We start from the raw sequence: 17241 nt of genomic DNA, 5'->3' as shown, positions 1-17241 counted from the left end.
TTAGCCTAATTGAATGAAATTTATTTGACTTTGACTTGATTACGATTTAAGGTTCCTCTTGAGATGATTCTGAATGAAATGCTGTTCAGGGGACAATGATACAAGGGGATCACTTAATACTTATTAATATTTTAATAGATATCACCTTTTTGCTTTAAATAGTGATTTTTATTATTTTAACACTTGAAATAAGGGATTGCTTGCAAAAATTCTAGTGGGCTTCATAAGATACAGGCTATTATAATAAAAGCCACTGTTGAGACTATATAAAAATAAATTTAAATGTTTTATTAAAAAATGCTTGTGTCGTAAAATCTACTTCTCCACAGCTGAATATCTAAATGATCGGACAGCCTGGGACGAGATTATGATTATTTTATAGCAAGAACAATGACAGAACAATATTGTATATTTTATTAAACAGAGTACAAAACATTATTTTTTTGAAAATATGGGACGAGACGAGCAGGACTTTCAGCTGATGGTAATTGATACGCCTTACCCATTACAATGCAGTGCCGCTCAGGATTCTTCAAAAACTCAAAAATTCTGAGCGGCACTACAATTGCGCTCCTCACCTTGAGACATTAGATGTAAAGTCTCATTTGCCCAGTAATTTCACTAGCTACGGGGCCCTTCAGATCGAAACACAGTAATGTTTACACATTTCTGCCTCACAGCAGAAATAGGTCGGCTTCCTGTGCAAAGGAGCCTCCCACTGGTGCAGAAATAGGCGACGTTGTGGTAACTATAATCTAGGCGGCATCCGGTGCAAAGCAGCCTCCCTGGTTGTTGTGTCATGTCATTGACACAAGATGGCGCTTAGCAAAAAACATAATATCACAGGGCAAGTTTTATATGACGAAGTAAACAATGTTCTATCTGACATCGTGTACTGGTTTAGCGCCAATAACTTATTAATATATCAAATAGTCATTAAATTAAATATATTATTTTTACCGCGCCAAATGACAAAAATATAGATGCGAATATTTTATTAAACGGAAAGGTGGTAAAACTTGTCATGCCTACTACTGGGTTAATTCGAGTTAGCAAGTCTTTTATTGGGCGATGTATATGCTTCTACAATATGATCTCAAATAATTTACAAAACAAAAACGTTTTTGTGGGAATGGTTACTATAGCATAAACGATTTTCTTAAGGATACCACAGAGTAAGAATGAAGCGAACACCCTCAGGCTCTTTAATAATAAATGTTTGTTGTACGATATTACATATTTTTATTAAAAAAATAGCGCTGAGTTTCTTGCGCCCGTTCTCCTCAGGTCTGAGGCAGTCTATTTTGAATGGTTGGTAGTTTATGACGTTCAATAAGTGTTTTTAAATCCTATTTTGAAGTTGAATATACTAACTCACGCGTCACTACCAAACAAAATTTCTTCCTATCGCTTAACGCAACATGAGCTGCAAACACAAAAACATTTTCGCCTACAATACGCCGCGCAAGCTAGATGCTAGTATATGATATATCGGGTCGCCATTAAGACTTTATTTATATGTTTAGATAAGATCAGCTCTAGAAGCTCACATAATGATAAGCCGAGATAGAGGTAGGCAGTAGGCGCGACCACGCTACGAACTTTGCGTGTGTGTGTCAACATCTGCGTGACAACTTACCGCATTGAAATTGCTAACAATCGTCATTTATTTTAATAACAGTTTACATTATTCAATTAATTTATAGCACACATATAGTTGAACTACTTATTATTGCTAACTATATTTGTCTATAGCCAGCATTTTTTTTATGACAGTAAAGGACGAGACGAGCAGGACGTTCAGCTGATCGTAGTTGATACAATGCCGTTGCACAATGCAGTGCCGCTAAGGATTATTGAAAAACCAAACGTAACTTTACTCAGAACAACTCTACATGACAGAATGGAGCTGCCACTCCGCTCGCAGAGCCGATGGGTATAGAACATTCTCGAGTGGCGAGGCATAGAAACACGTAGTACGGAATGACGCCTGACAAGGTTTGATTATTTTTAAAGGAGAATAATACATTTACGTGATTAGGCTGAATGCTTAACAAGCAGGGTCCATGTGTCGGACTCGGGTGTCTACTGACGGGAACACCCCGTACCAACTAAGTAACTCACCCAGAGGGAGGCTCCTTTGCACAGGATCTCGGCTAGATTATGGGAACCACAACGGCGCCTATTTCTGCCTTGAATCAGTAATGTGTAAACATTATTGTGTTTCAGTCTGAAGGACGCCGTAGCTAGCGAAATTAATGGGCAAATTAGACTTAACATCTTATGCCTCAAGGTAGTAGATTATCATCAGCTAAGTGTCCTACTCGTCTCGTCCCTTATTGTCATAAACAAACCAACTGATAGTTCTGTAGTTGTTGTTAGCTGTTATTTAACGGCCAGACTCACCCCTCCATCTTTCACCTTGTGAACTCTAAACTTCTCCATTATTTTATATTCTATAACTCGGTTCACAAGAAAAGGTTGATTCGCAAGTTGCACGCAATGATTGCAATATTGCATGACAACCCCCGGCGCCCATTCGCCCGCTTGTCGCCCACAACTTGGATACACTCGTGCCTAATTTATGTATTAACTGTAGCTTAGTCATAGCTACTTGAAAGTATCAAATTACTTTAAGAGGATTAGCTGTTAGTTTTCTCATTGGTCTTAAACTCTAAATCTTTTTTTAAAAGTGATAACTTCTTAAACCGCTTCGTAACGTAACACGTTATGGTGCCAGTCTGTCTGGCTTCCCTTTCTCTCACGTATACGGCAGCAGTAGGCAGGCTCCTCCTCTCTCACTCTAACCAATTGTTACTTTTGTATAATTAAATAATGATACTAATAATATACATACACAAAATCCTAACGTCATGTACCTTTCAAGAATTGTAACTAAGGATGAAATATATTTTATAATCAATTAAAGATTTAATTAATAAGTTAAGTTAGTTAAGTAACATATCCTAACATCATCATATTAATATACATAAAATTTAAGTAAAAGCCGAAGCTTTTCTAAGTATAAGTCAAACAGTTTCAAAATTAAATATTTCAACGTAGATTACCTTAAGTTATCACATATTCTGTCGGGCGACGCACACATTTTTTAAAATAAAAATACCTGAAACAGTGCCTAAAGGCTTACCCAAATAGACCGAAAACAGACCTATACAAATCCAACAACAAGAAGCCCAAAAATTAAAATAGACATACACAGAATTCACCTTAAAATTTCGTTACTATTGGATATGATTTGGAAAGGGAATTAGTTGAAAATGAATCTTCAATTTTGCAGTTTTATACCCAGGATTTTTAGCTGGAGCTGCAGTTTCCTATTCGCAATGATTTTTGTCCTACCAGGGCTAGCGAGACAGAAAACATTATTTACCTCTCAATAAATACGCCTTCCCAAATCAGCAGTGCCGTACGGCACACTATTCCCTCACCAAGTTCTGGCTGTTAATTCGTTTATAAGATTGTTTATTTTGCATGGTCTTATAGCTTGTTTCAATATCTTTCAGATATATTCACTTAAATCATCACAATTATAAGCAATCTATTGCTATACGCAAAATAATATGCATTGAATGAACGCTGCGCGAGCGCCAAAATCACGCCGATCTGCGGGCATACCCCACGATCAGAGTTTCCCGAAATGGAAAGGTTTAAAGTATGAGCAAATACTGTAAATAGTGTGAGCAGAAATTACTACAAATGAGCAATTTTTTCTCCAAAGATGATTACATTAGTGAAATAATAGTTAGACAATCTGCACTTATATGGCAGAATTAAGAACATACTTTATGAAATTAATATATACATATATATATAATAAAACTCAAGTTTTCTTTTATTATGAACAGAACGTTTGTCGGGTCAGCTCGTAGTTTATATACCTGTTTTATTGGGATTATTAGTTTCAAAGAACCAAGATTTTTGAGAAATGGTTATTATGACTGTAGGAAAATGACATTAATAAAGCTCTGTTCAAACTGAGGCTAAAAGTGTTCAAATTAGGTTAGGTGTTAGGGATTTACTGTTGATATTGAGGGTATTCGTAAATTCTTTAATTGTAATGTAGTTCATATGACTTAGTACCTAAATGCTTATGATTTTGTATTGTATTTTTTATAACATAATTAATATTTGTATGTAGTTTTAAGTTGTTTCCTTTTTCTTTTATAATGTATTACACTTTAAATTTAAGTAATATTATGTATTCACACGACTTTTTGTACACGGTAAAACTCGAATGAGTTTATGTTTGTACAAGAATTTTGATATAATATGTAATTTGTTGAGAATAAATAAATAAGATAATAAAAATATGCCAAAATATTCATACACTTTCTTTCTTTGCTTTCTCAAATCTGCTAACGAGTCTCATTAATTCCTCGTAACATCTTGAGGTTTTCTTTTTGCAACAACGTGTTCCCGGTAAAAGAAATTTTAAGACGTCTATTCACTCGCCACATGCATCATGGATTACATTCCGCAAAGCGTAATTAGAAAGCAGTCTTAAAAAGGAGGAAGGTTTTCCAAAGGAACCGTTTCATTGCTAAACCATATCCTAGTAATTTTTCCCGGTTTAATTTAATGGAGCCAAAAATCAAGAAAAACCACTTAACTTCACCAATACGAAAATTCTTTGGCAAATATATCTAGTATTGCCATAAATACTGAAACAAAGGGAAAAAAATTCTATTGCAATTATAACATTTATTACTTTTACAGTGTTTTAGTTTAATACATAAATAAAAAACAATTTAAAATATGAAAATCTTATTCGATGTGGTCTTCATTGGCTGCAATACATTGCTTTAAACGTTGATGCCATTTATCAGTAGAAGCACGCACTCTTTCCATGGGAAAACTCTTCGCTGCCAATCGAGTGGATTGATTTAGGGACTCCAAATTAACATGGCGCTTAGAGCAAGCCGTACTCTCTAAGACTGACCATAAATCATAATCCAACGGATTAAGATCGGGACTAGATAAAGGCCAGTCTTCAGTTCTGGTTAAGTCCGAAACGTTCGTTTCCAACCAAGACTGCGTTAACTGAGCTTAATGACCCATGTTTTGATACCATTTTCCCAAAAAAGGTATCAAAACATCGGCACAAGTGTATCATGATACTATTCTTGAGAAGGTAGTGAAGCCCCTTAACAGGACCATGTTCAATAACCAAGAATGGTCCTTCCAGCAAGACTCGGCGCCGGCGCCGGGTCATAAAGTAGTCTTGGTTGGAGACCACTTCGAATAAGCTATTAATATTTTTTATATGTGTATTAAACTAACACACTGTAAAAGTAATACTTTTCTGTTTTTTTTTCTTTTTTTCAGTATTTATGGCAAGACTATTTATATTACAACATACAACACTAGTATTAATTGTAGTCTTTCATAATTTGTCTCGTTACTTTATAAGCAGCTCATAATGATTAAAGAGAAGCCTTATATTTCATTGTGTGAAGCTCACAAATTAGATTTATCGTGTAGTAAATGACTTGATACTTACTTGTGAACATTATGAATCACTAACGTCTACAGTATGACTCACTAACGATACATACAGACAGTACTCGATACTCAAATTTCGATCTTAATATGTTTATAATAAGATTCCTTTTTTTTATTACGAAAATAAGGGACGAGACGAGTAGGACGTTCAGCTGATGGTAATTTATACGCCCTGTCCATTACAATGCAGTGCCGCTCAGGAGTCTTGAAAAAGCCCAAAAATTCCGAGTGGCACTACAACTGCGCTCGTCACCTTGAGACATAAGATGTTAAGTCTCATTAACCCAGTAATTTCACGAGCTACGGCGCCCTTCAGACCAAGACACAATAATTCTTACACATTACTTGCTTCATGGCAGAAATAGGCGCCGTTGTGGTACACATAATCTAGCCGGCATCCTGTGCAAATGAGCATCCCACTGGTTCATACATAATTTCTGCACAAATTTCTCTTTAAATAAGTGATGTGAGGACGTCATCCCTCCGCGCGACTATTATTCGTTAGTTATCCGCAAGCACCGACAGGTTCGTGTGCCCGCCTCCCCGCTTTCTATTGTCACGCCCGGCGATATATTGAAATCCGTACGATCGCGCGGTAAGGGCTGTGGTAAGTTTTTTAATTTATGTTTGATCATATTTTTTTCTTCAATATAGTCACCAAATAACTCTTAATAAATAATTCTCTTGTCTCGTTACTGCCTCACCAGTCTTGCTGTACATCGTATAGTCTAGCATAGTCATAAGATTCCATTAAGTTTTTATACGACAATAAGGGACGAGACGAGCAGGACGTTCAGCTGATGGTATGTGTTACACCTTGCCCATTGCAGTGACCCTCAAGTTTTTTGAAAATCCCAAAAATACTGAACAGCATTACAATTGCGCTTGTCACCTTGCGAGTTTAGATGTCAAGTCTCATTTGCCCAGTAATGTCACTAGCTAGCTACGGTGCCCTTCAGACCGAAACACAGTAATGCTTACATATTATTGCTTCACAGCAGAAAAAGGCCCCGTTTTGGTGCTCATAATCTAGCCAGTATTCTATGCAAAGGAGCCTCCCATTAGTAAATGCCCTTAGCCGCCTCTTACGATACAAGGATATAGGCACCCAGGTAAGCCGTACACCTGTACAAAATTCCTTACTCGTACCGGTGCAACTTAGGTATTAAGAAAATTATTTACAATTTTCGTTATTGTTTATGCCTGGGAAGTCCCACGCCCAAGAGTATATTATACATTCTATATATACCCTATATTCTTTTTATCTCTATATTATTTGCATACCCCAGAGAAGCACACGGTAATACACCATAGATACACAATTCCTTACAGAACTTACACTTAAGACAACATTATAGGCTTATTAATCCAATGGCAAATTATACCTTACCGCCTTAAGGGTTCAATTAGGCACAAGGGCTAAGAAGAGATCACTTACGCCTTCTAACCAGGACATTAACGGGGCACTGCAGATTAAACAAACACCTCTCAATCTTAGTCTCAGAGATTGCAGAGCGTGTAGATTCTGTAATAGTTCAGATGAAACCCCGTTACACATTCTCTCTGAATGTGGTCCTTTAATGCGTAAACGTAGCATCTCTTTGGGAAGTCCAATTTTTCAACCATTTGACATATTATGTCAACTCACTGCAAAGGACATAATGAGATTCATGAAAAGAATCAATGTTAGCAGTGAGCTATAGTTAACAGTGGCTATCACAATAGATCACATTGGTCGCAGTGTAACAGGGCTGAACTGAACTGGATCAAAGCCACTTTACAAACCATAATCATAAGGGTTTAATTCAGAACCCTTTCTACAAATCCGCGCAATGTCAATGCGACATTCTGAACACGTGTTCTTGAATTCACACTCTTTCATTACGAACGAAAACGTTATACAGTATGGACTTAATATTCACAGCTTAGATCAAACTACAACTAAGCTCCATTTTAGGGTATGTTCCGATACTACATAAACATAAACTTGTTATGCCTATAACTACTCGGTTGAGTCGAGTTAGTAAGTCTTTTGTTGAGCGATATAAATGCTTCTACAATATGATCCCAGAAAATGTACAAAACAAATGTGTTACGAAATTCAAAAGAATTGTTAAAAAACGTTTGTGTGGGAAAGGTTATTATAGCATAAACGATTTTCTTAATGACACCACGGACTGGGAATAAAGCGAACACCCTCAGGCTCTTTAATTATAAATGTTTATAGTACGATATTACATTGTACATTAAAAAAAAAGTCCGCTGAGTTTCTTGCGCATATTCTTCTCAGGTCTGATGCAGTCTATTTTGAATGGGTGGTAGTTTTTGACGTTTTATAAGTGATTTTAAATCCTATTTTGAATAAAAATATTTGAATTTGAATACTGTCAAAGAAAATGTTTATACCAAGGCTCCTTAAATGGCTGCTTGAAAATATTTTTAATAGCATTAATGAATACCTTAATGATTGCAAAGATTTTGCATACTTTTTCATGGGTAGAGGACGCAATGTTATATGTAATATACATACCCAAGTTTGCGCGTTTACCACTAAAAAAACCCCATTTGTCGCATCACCGCTCTTCGACAACACTTCCCTAAAAGCCTCGCCTAGTATCGGAATACTGGGTCTCGAAATCTCTAGCGATTGCCAATTCCGTGGCCATCTGGAGGGCAAGGCCAAATTGGCTTCAAAGAAACTGGGCGTCATTAATAGAGCACGGCAATACTTCAAGCCGGCCCACATTCTAGCGCTGTACAAAGCGCAGGTCCGGCCACACATGGAGTATTGCTGTCATCTCTGGTCTGGCGCACCCCAGTATCAGCTCGATCCATTTGACCGCGTGCAACGCAGAGCAGCGCGAATTGTCGGGGACCCAGTACTCTGTGAACGGCTGGATCACTTGGCGTTGCGTAGAGACGTCGCTTCATTGTGTGTCTTCTACCGCATTTATCACGAGGAGTGTTCCGAAGAGCTGTTTTACCTAATTCCTGCCGCCGAATTCCACCTTCGCACGACACGCCACAAGTTAGGATATCATCCTCACCATCTGGATGTGTGGCGGTCCTCCACAGTGCGGTTTACAAGGAGCTTTCTTCCACGTACTACAAAGCTGTGGAATGAACTTCCTTGTGCGGTGTTTCCGGGACGATACGACATGGGTATCTTCAAAAAAAGCGCGTACACCTTCCTTAAAAGCCGGCAACGCTCCTCTGGTGTTGCAAGAGAGTATGGGCGGCGGTGATCACTTAACAACAGGTGACCCGTACGCTCGTTTGTCCTCCTATTCCATAAAAAAAATACCCTATTCCAAAGCAAAATAAAATACGAGCATGACGCATGGACCAGACATCACCTTCTTTGGATTTTAGGGACCATTATCATAGATAATGGTAGGACTTTGAAACGACAAAAGGAGAAACGTCAAGTAAGCTAAGAAAAAAGATGATAAATATAAAATTAAGACTGGTCTATACGTCGCGACTAGTTTTAGTTATTTTCATAGTAAATGTCTTAAGGTTTAAGCTATGGGGCAACGCTGCCGATATTTATACCATATTTGAGCTGTAGAAGAGGTCTTTTCGCGCTGTTTATAACCGAAATCCTATAAGCATCTCTGTATATTTTTGAAAATGTTATGAACGGTGAATTTAGTTATTAGTCTTGCCCATTTCTCTGTCTCTTCTCTTATCATATGACCTGTCCATTTCCATTTTAATTGTTTGAATGTTTTGTATGCATTCTAAAAATTTGTCCAGTCTCATTTAATACTCACAAATTAAAGTCAAAATTCCATAAATTGGGAATAGGTAGACCGCCCTCAGGCTATTTAAATAATAAATTTTATTGTAACGGTTTTTATAAAAAAAAAGAAGAAGCCCTCTCCTTCCGCCCAGTCTTCTCAGGTCTGAGGCATCATCATTATCATTCGGAAGACGTCCACTACTGGACAAAGGCTTCCCGCAAAGATCTCCACGATGATTGGTCCTGCGCTGCCCTCGTACAACGTATTCCGACGATCTTGACCAGATCGTCGGTCCATCTTGTCTACTTGCCTACTAACTTTTCGTCTTCCGGAACGTGGTCACCATTCGAGGACTTTTCTGCCTTACCAGCCATCTATCCATACAACTATATGCCCTGCCCACTGTCACTTCAGTTTCGCAATCATTTTGACTATGTCGTTGACTATGGTTGGAGGCATAAATTCTCCAAATGGTGGTAGTTACTGACGATCATTATGTGGTTCAAAATCCTACTTTGAATAATAATTGGACGTAGTTCCTGAAGAACGTTCCAAGCCACAAACACATTTTAAGGAATTCGTGTTTAAAGTTTTATAAATATTAGTGTATTCCATACATGTGGGTTGGGCTACTAAGTCATGATGTCACTTAAAGAGTGACAATAGGGCTGCCATTTTTTGTTAGTGCGTTAATATGAATCACGTGACCAGTTTTGTGTTCTTAACTCAATTTCGACATGATAGTGGTTTGGAACGTTTTTCTGGAATTACCTCAAATTATAGTTGAATTTGGAAAAAAAATGGTGATATTGAGTATCATGTTACTACGGAAATATTATAATAATTCAATGTACGCTGATAGTGTAACAAAGTATATTTAAGTATTCACGATTTACGAATTTCACGTTTCAACATACTGCCAAATGCATAAAAAACTTTGTAGATGCTATTTAACACAACACATCTGCGGGAATAGCAGAAGTATGAACCATAAAATGCGTGGTTACTGATGTCTACTATTTGTAAATAACGGTAATGACCATTCGCTAAATGGATTCAGTAAAAAATTAGGTCTTGAATGTATTTTTTGCTCTTTGCAAACGCGGGAATCCCAAGCAACTACGGAAAGGTGAAAGTACTCTTTTGTCAATAATGAAGTGTAAACTTGTTAAGGCGTACGTAGCACTTTAATTTGTGAGTATTAAATGAGACTGGACAAGTTTTTAGAATGCATACAAAACATTCAAACAATTAAAATGGAAATGGACAGGTCTTATGATAAGAGAAAAGACAGAGAAATGGGCAAGACTAATAACTAAATGGCAACCACAAGAAATAGAGGTAGACAGCTTATGAGATGGGAAGACGACATCAAGAAAATAGCGGGGCAACTATGGACTCGTACAGCAAAAGATAGGACAGAATGGAAATCTTTGGAGGAGGCCTTTGTCGGAAGACAAGCTGAACCACAGTAAAGACCGTTTGCCGATAGTATTTAGAGGCACTTTTTTTGCTTTATTTTAGTACCTACTATAAAATTTGTACAGCAATAAAGGCATTTTTATTTTTATTTATTTTTTATTAAATGAGACTGGGCTGTGACTTTCGGCTTTGTAACGCTTATTTGGTAAAATTGGCTCAAGTTGATGTGAGTTGGAGGGACGTTGAAGGGAGCGTAAGATCAGTAATTAGTACATTATTATAAATATAACTTATGATATATAGGTATATATTATTATTATATATTTTAACTCCGCCTCCATATCCTGCCCTATATCAAAGCGTTGGTATGGTGCCGTTCCCAAGCCCGGATAAAGGAGGAGGGAATCCAAGGCAAGTTGTTCCTTTCATGCATGTCGGAGGAACAACCGCCCAAACCTTCCATAGCCACGACTTTTCTGCCGAGGTTGACTCAATCGAAGAGGCACTGAAGCTGACCCGAGCGCAGAATGCGGGACTGAACACCGAACACTGGAAGGTGCTCCACACGAGGGAAGACAAGGGAGGCCAATTGGTCACTTTTTCATTGGACGACTCCTCCACGGAGACCCTGAAAGAGTCCGAGTGCAGAGCTGCCCTTGGTTTACAAAGATTAAAGAAGAATTTTTGGGTTTTTAAAATCTTAAGCGGCACTTCGGCGGCAGAAACCATGAATATTAAGTAGTACTTCACATGATAAACCCAATTACTACAAATTAAAGGATTATTACAATATATGTTCTTATTTAGAAACTTCCTTAATACTAATTCTTGAACAGTACGTATATAAAACAATCTTGGTACACATAAGTATTAAAGTCTAACTCGGTAATTAGCGAATTGCATCTACTATGGTCAATTAGTTGCCTCCCTCCGTTTACTTGGTCTAGAGTCTTCACATAACGCATGGACGTATTATAACCAGCAAGTAACTTGCCACAGACTAGATAAATTACAGTAGTATTGTAATAAAAAACATGTACTTTTTTGTAACATTTATAAAATTTTAAAAGAACATTTTTTGAGCTTACTGAAGTTTTCCAATAAATTTCACCAGAATATACAAGGTATCTCAAGTAAGGAATTAGAAATTGAACTGTTTTTGAGCTGCTGTTATATAGATATATTATGTATTACAGAACATTGGCGTAAGAGTCATCAGCTCCAGTTTAGTTTTAGAGAACATAAAGTAGTCAGTTCGTTTTGTAGAAGTAGGGCAATACATGGAGGTTCCCTAATTATTATTAATAATAGATTAAAATGTAAAAATAGAAGAGATATTGTTAATCTCTCTATAGAACAACTAATTGAGATAGCTTGTATAGAACTAGAGCAATTTATTATTGTAAGTTTATACCGCCCCCCACTGCATCATATGAACAATTCCAACATAGAATGGAGGAGGTACTATCAAAATTTAGCAAAACCAGCAAGTCAATTATAGTGTGTGGAGATTTTAATATAAACTTGCTTGAACCTTCGGCCAATTGTACTAGCCTTAAAAATTTATTTCAAAGTTTTAATTTGTTCAATGTGTTTTGGGAACCTACTAGAATCACTTCTACAACAGCAAACTGTTTAGATAATATTTTTACAGATGTTACTATTACTAGTAAACTCATAATTAATAATCTTCAGTCCGTCCATAGTGGGCTACTTATAAAAGTAAATACAAGATTGGACAATGTCAGACCAAAAAAGGTGACGATTATACCAGTTACGGGTAGCCGTCTTGAGAGGTTTAGAAATAATTTGGTAAATACGATACCATTTTTACATTGTGGTGAAACTGCTAATTTTCACTATAACTTAGTCTTCAATTCCTTCTGTGAGGAATTTGACAGGATTTTTACTCCACTAACGGTGACAGTAAACAACAAACATTGTTTTAATGATTGGGCAATAATGGGTATCCACAAAAGTCATAAACGCTTATATGACCTTTATTATGAGAAACATTACAATAATAGGGAAGAATTTAAAATATATGTAAAAAAATACTCCAAGCTCCTTAAAGTAGTTTGTCATGAAGCGAAAACACGTTTCATTGCAGATAAAATTAAAAACAGTAATAATAAAGTAAAAACGACTTGGAGTGTAATTAACAATGAAACTGGTAGATCGAATTGCCGTAACACCTCTATCTGTTTAAATATTAATAATCGCGTTATAAATTCGGAAATAGAAATTGCAAATGAATTTGATAAATACTTCTCCGACATCCTGATTGTCACGACCAAAGATCTTAACTCTTCGCCAAAAGCAGCATATGATATGCTAAAATTACACGTACCAGTATCTTCCACTGATTTGAAATTTAAGTATGTTACAGGTAGCGATATAATAAAAATCTTCAAATTAATTAACCTAAAAAATACAAAAGACCTATGGGGCCATTCGACTAATATTGTAAAATACATACTTGACATAATATCACCTGAATTAGAAATAATATTTAATGAATGCATAGATGAGGGTGTGTTCCCTTACCTCATGAAATACAGCAAAGTTATACCTTTGTTTAAATCGGGCAGTTCTTTTGACCCTGCTAATTTCAGAGCTATTTCAGTGCTGCCTGTGTTTAGTAAAATTTTTGAAAAACTTTTGCTTCAACAGCTACAAATGCATTTTTGTAAATTAATGAACAAAAATCAGTTTGGTTTCACTAGGGGCTTATCAACAATTAATGCGGGTACTAGACTCATTGAGCACATCTTTGACGCCTGGGAAGAGTCACAGGATGCATTGGGCATTTTTTGTGATTTGTCAAAAGCATTTGACTGCGTCCACCATGAAACTTTACTCCTAAAACTAAAACATTATGGAGTGAAAAATAGAGCCCTAAATCTGTTAAAATCATATTTAAGTGAAAGAGTTCAGATAGTCGATGTAAATGGCAAACGGTCTTCAGGTAAACCTGTGGGAATGGGTGTTCCACAGGGTTCTATTCTCGGTCCTTTCTTGTTTCTTATATATATTAACGATCTACCGTTTGTGGTAGATGATAGCCATGAGTTTGTATTGTTTGCTGATGATACTTCACTTATTTTTAAAGTGAAGCGACGTGCGGATATTGATGACGAGGTAAGCAATGCACTCTCAAAGATAGTGCGTTGGTTTGAGACGAATAATCTGCACTTAATCAGTAAAAAAACAAAGTGTTTACGGTTCATTACACCAAACACAGCGGAGGTACAAACCAACGTACTTATAAATGACCAGAGATTGGAACTTGTGGACACTACGGTCTTCTTGGGTATCACGTTAGATAAAAAGCTTCAGTGGGGTCCACATATTACCCATCTAGCAGATAGACTCAGCTCTGCGGCATATGCAGTTAGAAAGATTAGAGAGTAGACGAATGTTGCGACCGCTAGATTAGTGTACTTTAGTTATTTTCACAGCATCATGACGTACGGTATATTACTATGGGGTCATGCTGCTGACATTGAAATAGTGTTTGCACTGCATAAGAGAGCTGTTCGTGCTATATATCAGCTTGGTTATAGACAGTCTCTCAAAGAAAAATTTAAAGAAATAAATATTATGACTGTTCATTGTCAGTACATTTATGAAAATTTAATATATGTTCACAAAAATCGTCACCTTTTTGCTCTTAATAGTGATTTTCATTATTATAACACTAGAAATAAGTGATTGCTTGTAACTAGTTCTAATAGGCTTCATAAGATACATAATAGCTTTAATGGTAAATGTATACACTTCTACAATAAAGTCCCAGCCACTGTTCAGGCATTGTCTATAAATAAATTTAAATGTTTTATAAAAAAATGGCTCTGTCGTAAATCCTATTACTTCCCTACTACTATCCTATTACTATCCTATTACTGCTGAATATCTAAATGATCAGACAGCCTGGGACTAGATTGTGATTATTTTATAGCGATAGAAATGACTGTACAATATTGTACATTTTTATTGAAAAGAGCGCAAAAAAAAGAATGCTGGGAGAGCGCCATTTGTTTCCGAAGCGGTAGTAGTATCTAGTAGTATAAGAAATGACATAAGAATGACACAAAAGAATTCTAAAGGAATCAATTTTGAGAAAATTAATGCCTTTTATGCCTTTTAAATAAACTTATTTTTTTTTGTAATATTTATGAAAATTTAAAAGGCTAATTTTTCTGATTCTTGATTCTTCTCTCAACTTGAGAGAAATCATCCGAATTAGTGGTACTAAAAAAGATTCATATTAATTATGTCGATTAAAAAAGCATCATTCCTAAACTTATTTTGGCATTAAATTTTAACGGTACAGTTGTTAAATATACATATTTATTTTCGTATTGCTAATAGTTACATAATAATATAGGAAGAATTGAAGTTTGAGAATTGTTTGTTTATAAACAACAAGTAAAATACCTTATTAAACCTGTACTTATATGAATAGAAAAAAAATGGTTGGTACTGTAGATTTTTTACCGTAAAATAAATAGATTTGAATCTTTGTTTATGTAAGTCCAGTGTCCCGATATTTGTTTCCAGTGAACGGAATTTAATGGGGATTACTTCAAGGACTGCAGTTTAATCCAACTTGAGAGATAAAATTTTGAGAGAATTTTTTATTTCAATTTGCGATCCATAATTATTTTTCCCCACCTTGATGAAAAGCTCGCTTTCAGTCCCCGGTACGAGGAAGAAAAGTGGTCGATTCTCTCCAGGCAAGACGACTTTTGTGGTGGGAAAAAAAATCTTCTACGCACCACGTGAAATAAGTGAGACATTGCTACACGCGGTAATATATAGTAATATTCCGCGGGTGAGAATTATATACTTTTCTCCCTAGGTGCGTAATATACTATTATTTCCAATATTTGTTTTGTATGCACATATTTTCTATGAGAGAATTTATTGACGCAAGGTTTGACAGTACTCCTGTGAAACAATTTCATTATAACAAACAGGGAGCATATTTTTTCGAAATAATTCTTGATGCTATGAAATATTAATCAGAAATTCACAAAAAAAAAATTATGTACGAACGACTGTCGGGTCAGCTACTACCTACATAGATTCAATAATTAATAAAGTATAATCTTGTACATCTTACCTACTGTATTATTTAGTCTGTGGGCAGGTTCCAAGTTAAGTATCGCAGTTGGGCCAGTGTGAACCAGAGGATTTTACGAGCTCTTGTGACTTCTAACGACATTCGTCTACCATTAACCAGGGAAATAGGATGGATAATACTGGCTATGCTGCACTTTGTGGCTTCAACTTTAGGTATTACTGCGGAAATGAATGGCGGCTTTGGAATATATCCTATCATTATTTAGAATTTGTGTGCGTTAAGTTATGTTTACTAAAGATCTTGTTTCTGTTTATTCGTAGCTAATAAGTTGTTATAGATGGAATGGAATGAGGAACTAACAAGGAACTAACGAGAATGTTATTTCTGTGTGGTTGATGGTGAAATAATTGAGGGAGTTTAAGTGCTGGTAAGGTTGGTGTTCCGTGCATTCGTTCATTTTTTAAGTGAAAAATTCTTTAGCATCGTTATGATTGGAAAGTCGATGAAACGAGTAAAAAGAGACAGACACATAAATTCATAAGATTTAACTTGGAGGAAAATGAGACACGAAGCATTTGATGTTATTATAGTTACAGCACATGATACAGTGCTTTGGTACCAGGCGATCATAGATGAAGAAGAGATTGTCTTATGTATGTCGCGAGAGTACCTTAATCCATTCATGTGCATGATGTACTACTACATAGACACCAGGAGAACATAAATATGGTACCGGTGATAGTAATGTTTTTCATAGCGGTTGACATCATGTGTCATCTTAGCGTACCAGTCTTGCAGCATGAGGCTTATCTTTATCTAGACGTATAAAATTAGCTAAGATGTATACGAGTATATTCTGTAAACGTGTTTTAATTCCTTTAAATGTTTTTTTTTTTTTTAATTTCGTCATTGCAGGCTTTGATGGTTTGGGTTTGTCTTTGTATTATTCAGGTCTTTTATTTTGTTTCTTTATTCTCTTAATACATATACTTAATATGTTTTTTTAGACTTCAAAACCTAAGTATATTATGTCTCTCATACGTGGTTCTTTGGCACGTCGAAATTTATTAATATAAAGTAACATATTGACACGAGAGTGGTCAGGGATTGGCAATAATACTCCGCTTATAGGAACGAGTCTTTATTTGCGTTCACTTTTCTAAACTTGCACCTCGCCGGTCTGCCGCTGTTCCTCTTGTCAGCGGCGGTACCTTTAACGCGTCACACCGCACCAAACACCAAGTCTCTTCTATCTTATTTTCCCTGGATCACTTTCCACTTTTCACTACTTCTTCTTTTTCCTTTACACTTTCGAGTCAGTACTAGAACTGCCTTAGGCCTCGCTTAGTACGGCTTATATACCCCCGGACCTGCGGGCCTTGGTAGGCCTTAACTCTTATTGTGATTCAATTGACAACCTAAAATGAACTGCTTTGCTATTTCGTACCACGACGTGATTAG

Source organism: Leptidea sinapis, chromosome 6 (assembly GCF_905404315.1).
Source record: "Leptidea sinapis chromosome 6, ilLepSina1.1, whole genome shotgun sequence".
Classification (NCBI taxonomy): domain Eukaryota; kingdom Metazoa; phylum Arthropoda; class Insecta; order Lepidoptera; family Pieridae; genus Leptidea; species Leptidea sinapis.
This window is presented reverse-complemented; position numbering follows the sequence as displayed.